Source organism: Leucopleurus acutus, assembly GCF_964270905.1.
Source record: "Leucopleurus acutus genome assembly, chromosome: 11".
In the NCBI taxonomy this organism is placed as follows: domain Eukaryota; kingdom Metazoa; phylum Chordata; class Mammalia; order Artiodactyla; family Delphinidae; genus Leucopleurus; species Leucopleurus acutus.
In genome coordinates, this window is record NC_139152.1 from 23,266,794 (window position 1) to 23,277,844 (window position 11,051).

Genomic DNA, 11,051 nt, shown 5'->3' on the forward strand with positions numbered 1-11,051 from the left:
CTTCAGGCATAGAGTCTTAGTAATGCTTCACAGAATGATTATTGCAGTGCTAAGAAGGTACTGAGAAACAGATATACATTAAACCATTTATTCTTCAGCTGTTCAAAGAAGCAAAAAGACGTGTAGAAATTTGGTTTAATATTTCAGTATTACACAATGTTGGTATAGAAGTGAATTAGGTTTTAATCTTTGGAACCATTCAGATTTGGATTTGAATCCCACTACTTGTTACCTGTGTAACCTTGGCCATCCTTTTAACGTCAGGCTCAGATTTCTTCTAAGGGCTTTTGGATAGATCAGGGAGAATTTATGTGAAATGTCTGGTGAATAGTGGGTGCTCATTAAATGGTGGCTATTAACATTGTTAACTACTAAAATGAAGAAAGATTTATCTTAGAATTTCAAATTCATTTAGTTCCAATTTCTGTGTATAGCTCACAGTTAACTTGACAAAGACTTTATGCAGATCAAGTCAGCTCTGTGCCCTGTTGTATTTGAATTTTTACAACATGTATCTGACTCACATTCTGACACAACTGATAATAAATGTTAACTTTGTTGCATGTTGTTCCTTTAAACCTTCCACAAGTCATTTGGTTAAGAGATGATTGAATGAAGCATTTTACAAAGTGAGTTGCACAAAAGATAGACTAAAACACAGACAGTGGTGGAGGAAAGAAAATAAACACTTGCTTTAGAAAATGTAGAGATCTGAAATCAGATTCAAAGGGTTCTTGGGTGATTGTGATATTTAATTACTAATGGTTGCTTTTTAAAATTTGAATTTTTGGCTGTCTAATTTGGACTTCATGATAGTCTTGTTGCCAGTCAGAAATATATCTAGGTTTGTATTAAAGTGGTTCTGAAAAGTCATGTAACAAAATGGATAATTTTATACTCAGAGTTTATTTTTACAGGGGACCTTATTGCAAGTATTTCTGATAAAAATGATGAATCCTTTTGCAGAGCCATAATTGCCATTTAGTCTAGTGGTTTATGAGTTCATAGTGATCTTTTGTGTGTGCTCACATACACATAGATTTCCAGGTTATCAGAGAATGCTTGAATGACATTTATTGTTTTCTCTTCTTAGCATTCATCAATGATTTTGTTCTCGTTTACAAGGTACAGTGATAGGTATCGTTCGGATTATCAAAATGAATGAGCCTCTGTTTTAGGTACCTTTATTCCTAGAGGGATTTGGTGGTTATAATATAGTCTGTTTCACTAGGTAAGGGAGGTTGGAACATAGTGCTGTGAGAGGCGCATACAAGGATTAATTCTCCCTTGAAGCATCATGGAAGTGGTGACTGGTTTTGGAAGATGAGTAGGAGTGTGCAGTAGGTGAAGGACTCTAGGCCTGGTGGGTTTAGAGAGCAGGCAGAAGTTGGTGTGGCCAGGGTACACGACCAACAGGGCAGAGGTAGGAGATGAGACTGAAAAATAATTCAGAGCCAGGCTGTGAACATATTGAACTGATGTAGTAGCATTTTACTAGGTGTGTGAAAAGGCACCTCTTTCAATGTTTTAGTGTTTATGAAAGAGTAAACCATCCTCATGGCAAATATTAAGTGTGCTTTCATTAAAATGAACTGTTTATTGATTGATGAGCAAATGTTTACTGGTTGCCTCTTATTTGCTTGGTGTTGTTGGATATGAAGATTAATACCTAAGGAGAAAACACTGTCTCTTCTGTTGAGGAACACTAGTAGAAGCAAGTTGGTTTAGTAATAAATATTATAAAAAACGTTATAAAGGTTATATAATTTACTATTTAATTTTTTATTTTTCTCTACTTATTTATTTCTTGTATATCCTTCAAGGCTTTGATACCCACTCGAACCTCTTTTTTTTAACTGAGATATTATTGACATGTAATATCTTATTTTCAGGTATACAACATAATGATTTTGTGTGTGTGTGTGTGTGTGTGTGTGTGTGTGTGTATAAAACACAAAATGATCACCACAATATGTCAGCTTAACATCCATTACCACACAAAGTTAATAAAAAAATTTCTTCCTGTGATGACAACTTTTAAGATTTACTCTTAGCAACTTTCAAGTATACAATACAGCATTCTTGACTGTAGTCACCAGGCTGTACATTATATCCCCATGACTTACTTGTTTTATAACTGGAAGTTTGTACCTTTTGATCACCTTCACCCATTTTACCCACCTCCCACCCCCAGCCTCTGGCAACCACCAATTGTTCTCTGCTTCTGTGAGTTCAGGGTTTTTTTGTTTCTTTTCTGTTCTTTTAGATTCCACACATAAGTGAGATCATAACTGTTTGTCTTTCTCTGTCTGACTTATTTCACTTAGCATAATGCCCTCAGGGTTCATCCCTGTTGTCGCAAATGGCAGAATTTCCTTCCTTTTTTATGGCTGGATGATATTCTATTGCATATATATGCACCACTTACTCTTTATCCATTCATCCATTCATGGACACTTAGGTTGTTTCCATGTCTTGGCTATTATAAATAATGCTTCTGTGAACATGGGGGTGTAGATATCTTTTCGGGCTAGAGTTTTCATTTCCTTCAGATAAATACCCAGAAGTGGAATTGCTAGATCATATGGTAGCTCTATTTTTAGTTTTTTGAGGAACCTTCATACTGTTTTCCATAGTGGCTGCACCACTTCACATTCCCACCAACAGTGCACAAAGGTTCTCTTTCCACATCCTCACCAACACTTGTTATTTCTTGTCTTTTTGGTAATAGCCATTCTAATGAGTGTGAGGCGGTATCATTGTGGTTTTGATTTGCATTTGCCTGATGATTAGTGATGTTAAGCACCTTTTCAGGTGCCTTTTGGCCATCTGAATGTCTTTCTTGGAAAAATGTCTATTCAGATCCTCTGCCCATTTTTTAATCAGGTGGTTTTGTTTTGTTTTTTTTTTTTTTTTGCTTTTGGGTTGTATGAGTTCTTTATATATTTTGGATATTAATCCTTTATCAGATATATTTGAGCCTCTTATTCTTTGACTCCTACTTTGCATAGATAGCAAATTATACTGTCTTATTTTCTTGACTACAAAAGTTGCCTTAGTCCATGTTCCATGGGTTGTTTTCCCTGTATGTTTTGTCCTTTTAACTAATCTTGTAAGACTCTCATTAACATGCATCTGATCTTACTGTATTTTGTTCTTCAGAATATCTGGGTCAGTGCTAGGTAACTACATGTTTAATAACATTTAATAATATTAATGTTTATTAATGTTTATTATAATAACATTTAATAATATTAATGTTTATTAATGTTTATTAACTAAATGTTTAATAACAGCTATTGAAACATTGTCTATTCTTTTGGAGATCCAAAAATGGACTTTTGAAGTAGGTTTTCAACTTAAAAAGTAAAGTGACAGAGTAACAAAGAAACTCCCTTTTCAGTAATTTAAAATGTAGCATACTTGTTAGATATTAGCAATAATTAGCTTACTGGTATAGCTTTTTAATGATCTATTAATAATATTATTAATAATCAATAATTATGCCCAAATTTTAAGAAATATCTTGGCAGCAGTTTGAGATACTTAATTTTCATGGATGTATGATTTTGGGCTATATGTAGGTCAGGTTTTTCATTTGATTATGTGTTTTTTCAAATATTTAAAGGAAAAGTGTTCTAATGCTATATTATTTTGGAAGTTCTTTACAAACATTTGCTTCTATGAGTTTAATTCATGATGCTAATTTATATTTGACAATGTTAATATGTTAATGGAATCTGTAGGATAATATTGGCTACTCCTAGCAAGATATCATATCCCTTTATAAAATATCCCTTTATAAAATCCTTCAGTGGTTCCCCATTACCTAGCATAAAATCTAAACTACTTGGTATGTCTATTCACAGCAATTTACCACCTCATTACCAGCTACTCAGGAATTGTAGGTTATGTATCCTGTACCATAATGAACATAATGTGTTCTTTCATAACTTTGCATATGCTGTTTTCTTCGCTTATAATCCCTTTTCAAATTGATCAGACTTGCAAATTCATAGGAATCCTTTAATACACCTCAGATGTAACCTGTCTCAGATGTTTCTTCCCATCCTTTTTCCCTTCTCCCCTGTCAGTTAGCATTCCTTTTATTGCTTTTATGGTAATTGCCTGTATACATGTCTGCCCAGCTCCATTAGACTGTGAGGTCACTGAGGACAGGACTGTGTATTTCATTGATCTTTATATTCCCAGCATCTAGTACAATGTCTGGCATATCAGCATTCAGTAAATTTTTTAAAAACTGATCTGATTTGAATTGAATTCCTTGACATGCTCAGTTAAAAATTTAGCTTTGATAACTAAAAGTATTGGCAGTAGCTTTTTAATCCATTATGGATATTTACTTTTTCCTATTTTTTATGATTTTCAAGTAACTTGAATTTTTTTAATTAGTAAAACTGTTTTTCCTCATCTAGCACAATGCCTTACTTGTAATCATGAGAAGTGGAATATTACTGTGATTCATGTTCTAGGCAAAGGGAGTTATAAATAAGATGGTAGAAGGTGACACATTTGTATATTTAGTGGAACAGATACTTCTTTGCTTTCTATTAGATTGGAGTTCACTGACCATTGCATGAAGTAGCTATTGTGTTTTTCTTTGTATTGAATTCATGCTTACAAGGAGAAAAAAGATGATAGGGTCAAATTAAGTTATTCTTTTGTTCTTTTTTCTGTGTTTCTGTGTTCCTTGGAACACATTCTACCACTAAGAAGCAGTATGATTTGGGGCAGATTATTTAATTGCTCTGGGCTTCAATTTCCTGATTTGAAAACAGGTAGAAATAGTACTGCCTCATAGGGTTGTTATGAAAGTTAAATGAATTAATATATGTAAGGTGCTTACTCATCCCATGCCACTTTCCTCACCTTGGCCTTCATTCAGGCCTGAATGTCCTAAGCTCGTTCCTGCCTCCAGCCTTTATGGATGCTCTTCCTCTACTGGGATCACAGTCTTCATCTGCCCGGTTCCTCCTCAACTCTAGGTTGCCTACTAGATTGGCAGTTCTAGGGCAAGACAGTGCCTGGGACAGTAGTTGTGTAACAAATATGTACTGAGTGAACGAATGAGTGAGTAAATAATTGAGCCAGCTGCGGAGAAAAGAGAACAGGATCATGTGGAATGGAAGGCTCCTCCCTCTAGGGCTGTAGTCAGAGCAGGTTCTCTCATGGTAGGCAGGGAAGAAAAGAGACTGTATATATGTATATTTATTGTGTACATACATAAGTTAAACGGTGAAATTGTAAATGTTTAATAGTTATTAAAATTGAAGTCTACAAACTAATCAAACTGCCTGAATGGTGATCAGTTTGAGCTTACATTGGTATTTTTAATTGCCCCCCCAGTAATTTGAATATGTTATTGTTTATGCTTTAAAATTAATACATGTCAACTACAGTACAAAAAAAGAAACTCTTAAACAATTGCCCACTTCAATCCTGGGTGTAATTTCAGAAGCTATAAAAATTTGGCAGTGAATTACAAGTCAGGGTACGAAATTATAAATGAAATGTAATCATAGCTGTGCTTTTTAAAAAAATGAATTTAGAAGGACACGCAGCAAATATCACAATTATTGATTAATTTTATTTTCTTCAAATGTCTCAAGTGTCTGGTAATTGTTTATTGCATGCCAGACATTGTATGTAAAAGACCCATAGACGCTCCAATTGATGTCATCCATCAGAAAGAACTTCCTCTTTTTTCTCTTGGGCAGAGAGGGTCAGGGGCTTATCTTTTTAATGCAATCAGAATTGAGCTGGAGCAGGGCTGGGTTACAGTTTTTTAAAATTTAGTTCACCTTTGTCTCTTCTCAGGCATTTTGATTGGGAACTTGGTGAGTCCGCTTCCACATCTCAAAGTCTGCTTAAGAGTCACTTGTGCTCTTCAGAAGTTTTGAGCTTAACTTGTTAACTTATAGCCCTTCAGCAGAATCTGGAAGATGTCTTGAGAGGGAGATTGGTTGTGTGAAATAGGACTTCCTCCCTCTAGTAGGACCTTGTCTCCTAAACACTATGAGATTATGTGAGATTTGCTCTTCAGAAGCTTGATTCAGCCTCCCCAGCTTCCCATAAGTAGCCCTGGAACTAAAACCAGTCATGTTTGGGGCTCTTCAATTCCAATCTGTCATACAAGCCCTGGGTAACAGCTCAAACCTTGCTCATTTCTCTTTTCCCGAGTAGAGTTCTTCTGTGTGGGCTAAGGGCCAGTGTGATACAGAATTGGAAAATGGACTCAGGGAAGAAAATGGCTAGGAATTTTCAGAAGGATGCTCCCCATATGCTTGCAGCCTGGAATTCACATTGATCTAGTCCGAATTGATTCTAAAACTCCCTGGTGGGACTTCCCTGGTGGTGCAGTAGTTAAGAATCCACCTGCCAATGCAGGGGACACGGGTTCGAGCCCTGGTCCGGGAAGATCCCACATGCCGTGGAGCAGCTAAGCCCGTGCGTCACAACTACTGAGCCTGCGTGCCACAACTACTGAAACCCGGGTGCCTAGAGCCCATGCTCCACAACAAGAGAAGCCACCACAATGAGAAGCCTGTGCACTGCAACGAAGAGTAGCCCCTACCCACCACAACTAGAGAAAGCCCCCGCACAGCAACGAAGACCCAACACAACCAAAAATAAATAAAATAAAATAAAATAAAATTTTTTAAAAATTAAAAAGATAAAACTCTCTGGTGTATTGATTACCTGGCTTTTTTCCAGTTGTAGCCAAAGCAGAGGCATCCTCTGACCTGTTACATCCTATTTGAAAGTGGAAATCTTAATGTAAAATTAAAGAAATTTGGAGTTTTTTTCCCCTCAAGGATTTTATATTTATACCTCTTATATGAAAAATATTCTCAAGTGACAAGCATTATATACAATGTTATTACCTTTTTATCATTACTAGAAGATGATTTTGGAATTGCTTTTTTTGTTTTTCTTCATTTTCAGGATATTTTATTAAGGAGACATTTTACAAAGGTTCAGTAACAGAAACAAGTGAGGGTGCAGTTCTCAGGGGTGGTGAGAGTGGGGTACCATCACACCGCATATCTGAAGGGGCAGGGGAGGGAGGAGCTGCAGAACCGGAGAGAGAGCTGTATGGATGGGCCACCTGACAAGAACTGTGGGGCATCCCCCCCATCAGGGAGAGAGTTGGGAAGGACAACCCTGACCTCACTCTCCATCATTCTCTAGGTGTCTTGCTGGTGCCTCCCATTAGCCATACCGAACTGGGAGCCAGAATTCAAGAGGTCCCTATGAAAGTTTCATTGGGATTGCATCTTAATATATCATTTAAACCAACAGCTCTTCCATTTAGCTCTGTTCTTTCTTCAATGATAAGCCCCATTTGGATGGCAGCCGTCTGTGAAAACTTATGTATTAATGACTATAAAAGATTTCCCTCAAAAGGTAAATATAGTGCTAACAATTAATCTTTATTTTTCCTGCTTGAAAAACAGAAATTCTAAAGATCTTTTTTATTGATAACATGTAACATAGGACTTCAAAAAAGTAGCTTTCTTTTTCTTGAGACAGGTCTTTATAAGAGGTAAATTCTCTGTGTGTGTGTTTTTGTGTTTTCTACATTTGCTTAGACATAAAAAGCCTTCACCCAAAGGAGACTGCTGGAAAACTGGAGATAATTCAGTTATTTTTAAGAACACGCTATTAACTGAGAAAATTAAATCTAATCAGTGATAACATTTATCAAGAAGTAATAAGCATGAAAAATATTACCTTTCTATCAGTGATAAAGACCTTTTGTTTCTGTATTTTTTTAATCTACATTTGATAAATATCAGTCATATGATTTTGTGAGTGGGAATAATGATGGCAAAACATTTGGACACTTCTTGTGTTTATATTTACCTTTAAAGTTTCGCTTTATTGCTTGATGGTGGTAGTGGCGCCCTTGACATGGGAGCATAGATTTTGGAGGTGTGCCAGCAAGGGTTTGAATCCTACTCTTATTTATTCTTCTTCTTAATAAGTTGTGATATTAGTAGTACATGGTTATTTAGTGTTTATTATGAGCCAGGTACTCTTAAGTATGTAGCTATTCCTTCTTTTAATCCTCAGAACAGTTCTGGGGAGTCAGTTCTTATAGAAATGCAAGCCTATCACAGTAGTAAGTGATGAAGGTAGGATTTAAACTCAGTTCTGTAAAACCCCAAAGCCCATGGTAAATACTGTGCCGTACCCCTCCCTGTGTGACCTTGAGGGAATCACAGATATAAAGCCCTCTACCTGTAATTCTGAAATGAAAAAAGCTTTGGAAATTGCTAGTCTTTTCATAACTTATTTGGTGGCAAAGTGAACTCTGAATGGATGAGAAGCTATTTACAGCCTTTGTTAATCCCATTTAGTGTGACTATTCATACATGTTGCTAGAAAAGTAGTAATATATTTGATTAGGGGGTGCTGCCATAGACCTCCTCTGGAGATGTTACAAAATTTACTGTGTGCGTGCTGCATTAACTTTACAAGTTAAAATACAAAAATTCTGAAATCTGAAACATTCCCAGGTGACTGTGCCCAACTTTATTTAACTTCTGTAATACTTAGTTTTCTTATCTGTAGAGATGTCAAGATCTAACCCAGTATGTCTTAATATGAATTATATTAAATAATTAATATATACATGTAAGTATTAAAGTACCTGGTATATAGTAAGTATTCAGTTTGGGAGATTGTTACTATTATTATCTTGGAATTTATATTTAGTTGTGCAGAGTTTGGATCCTAAAGCTAGAATATGTAGAAAACTAGAGTTTTGTTTGGCTTGTTGCTGAAGCCCAGCACTGCATTGTATCTGTACAGGATTGGTAGGAAGCCATGCCCTTCACAGAATATGTGACTTTCCCTTACCAAAGACTATTTAGAACAGCAGTAAGTATAAATGTGCATTATCCTGTAGTTTAGGATTTCCTAACCTTTTTCATGTCACTGCACACACAAAAATTCTCTGCTGAGATAAATAAAGGAGGGAGGATGCTTGTGGCTGCCCCTGCTGCACCAGGCTCACTTGGCACCTGGGTGCTCAGGGAATCAATATCATGGCATACCTATGAACACACCTTGGCAAACCAATGTAGAATTGTATATGTCAAATATAAGGGGAAGATAAAAAATGTTGAAAATTGTTAGTGGATTTACTTTGGTTATCTCCTCTGATTAAGCATCTATTTCAAGTCAGTTAAAATCTAGAAACACCTAGGTGAAACATAATTTTTTAAACAGTTAGGTCTCTTAATTCTTGTCTTCTAACAGTTCAGAATGAGATGGAGTGACTGTTTTACTTAATGCTTTATAAAATGTGTTGACCTCTTAAGTTTATTTCACTTGTAAGTTAGAATTATGAAGAAACTATGACATTGTCTTGAACATTTAAAGCATTGGCAGGAGTAGATAGGCCGGTGATATATTTAATTTCGGACATTTTTTTTTAAGGGGCTGACATTTATTCCTTCTTCATATATTACAGTAAGAATTAGGTATGGTGGGGTAATTTTGTCAGTTATTTTTTTTAAATGTACAAATTCAGAGTTTGGCTGTTAGGAGTTATTTGCAACAGGGCTCTGGGGGCGGGGCATAACAGGAAGTTACTTCATATTATCCCTGACCCCCTGCCAAGCGAAAGCCTCCCTACCGGTTAAAAAGAGGGTGCAGAGCAGATTCTCAACCAGATACGATGTTTCTAGAATGTAAGTTGGAACACTGTCCTCCGCCATAAATTCAGTATAGGGAGGTGGGGCAGACGTAGGGGAGCTGCGAGTACAGAGACCCCACTTTGGCTCAGGAATCTGGGATCTGAGGAAACACCCTACATCAGTTTGTTTCTCTTAAAGGAAAGCATACACAGTTTAAAGGATTAAAGGAGGGTTTCTTCTTCTTGTGGGTCTCTGTGGTGGAGGAGCTCCTTTCCTGGGCTTCAGTGATCCGAATGGGGTTTGCTGAGTCGGTGGCCTCCGCAGTGGCTTGTTTGCCTTTGGTGGGGATCCTCTTTATCCTTTGAGGGACAAATTTCTAGTGCTTTTCTATTTTCGTGGGCTTTTGGAGCGGGAGTGGGGATGGGAGGGTGGCATGGCTGGAGACTGTTTGCCTCCTTCTTGGTGCTCACTTGGCTCTGAGGAGGCTTGGAGCTCTGTCTGCTCAAGCTGTGGTCTGTTTCAAGAGGAGTTTTCAGAGCTAAAATATTATTTCTGACAGCCTTACAAATCTGCCTCACTTTTAATACTTTAAAAACTTTATAATTTAGAAGGGTTTACCACCTTCCAAAGTTGTAAGACTAGTGGATCATTCCATAATAGCCTGTGGCTCAGAATATTGTTATGTGTTAATTTGGAAAGAACGTGGCTGCTATTCAGCACTTCTCTGAACCAGGGCATATTACATATTAGCTGTGTTGCTTGATTTTTTTCAGAGTGTTACATCTTCATTTAAATCATAAATCTGAATTATATTAATCTAAAACCTACCAGTGTTCCCTAAAATAACATGGTAATAATTTTTGTAAGAAAAAGTAAGTAGTAATGAAAATTGTTTCCATTATAGGAACAGAAAATAATAAGACAAAATTCCAGAATTTATCAAGTCATTATGACTAAAACTCACATAAACTTTATATTTTAAATTTATTGTAATAATTGGTCTTCCCTGTCATTCCCAGAGGCATGTTACAGAGGTAAATACAGTCTCCTTTCAACTCTCATATTTGGAACCTCAGAAATTTGAAATGTTTGATGAGTTAGAGTTTAGGGACTGGAAAGTTGCAGGGAGTGAGTTTTCTACATCTTTTGGGAAGCAGTATTGCTTTGTAAGTGCAATTTGCAGGGCAGATAAAGTGTAAATTATGTGGGTAGAATTAGTGAGTGGTAACGAGGTGCTCATGTGACAGAGTGTGCAGCCCAAAGCTGCTGGTGCAGGTGGATAGCAGTGCTGGATAAGGGAGGTCAGGCAAGGTGTACACACAGAGTGTGGACCAGACTTCGAGTCATAATTTTCAGAACTCAGAACTTGTTTTTTCCTTTCAG

The 11,051-nt window shown here is 36.6% G+C and overlaps 1 protein-coding gene across 1 annotated transcript in view; it reads left to right on the plus strand.

Moving 5' to 3' along the window:
- The window catches only part of MRPS35 (mitochondrial ribosomal protein S35), a 42,124-nt gene that overhangs the window by 30,143 nt on the left and 930 nt on the right, over positions 1 to 11,051 (plus strand). The gene's annotated exons all lie outside the window — the stretch shown is intronic.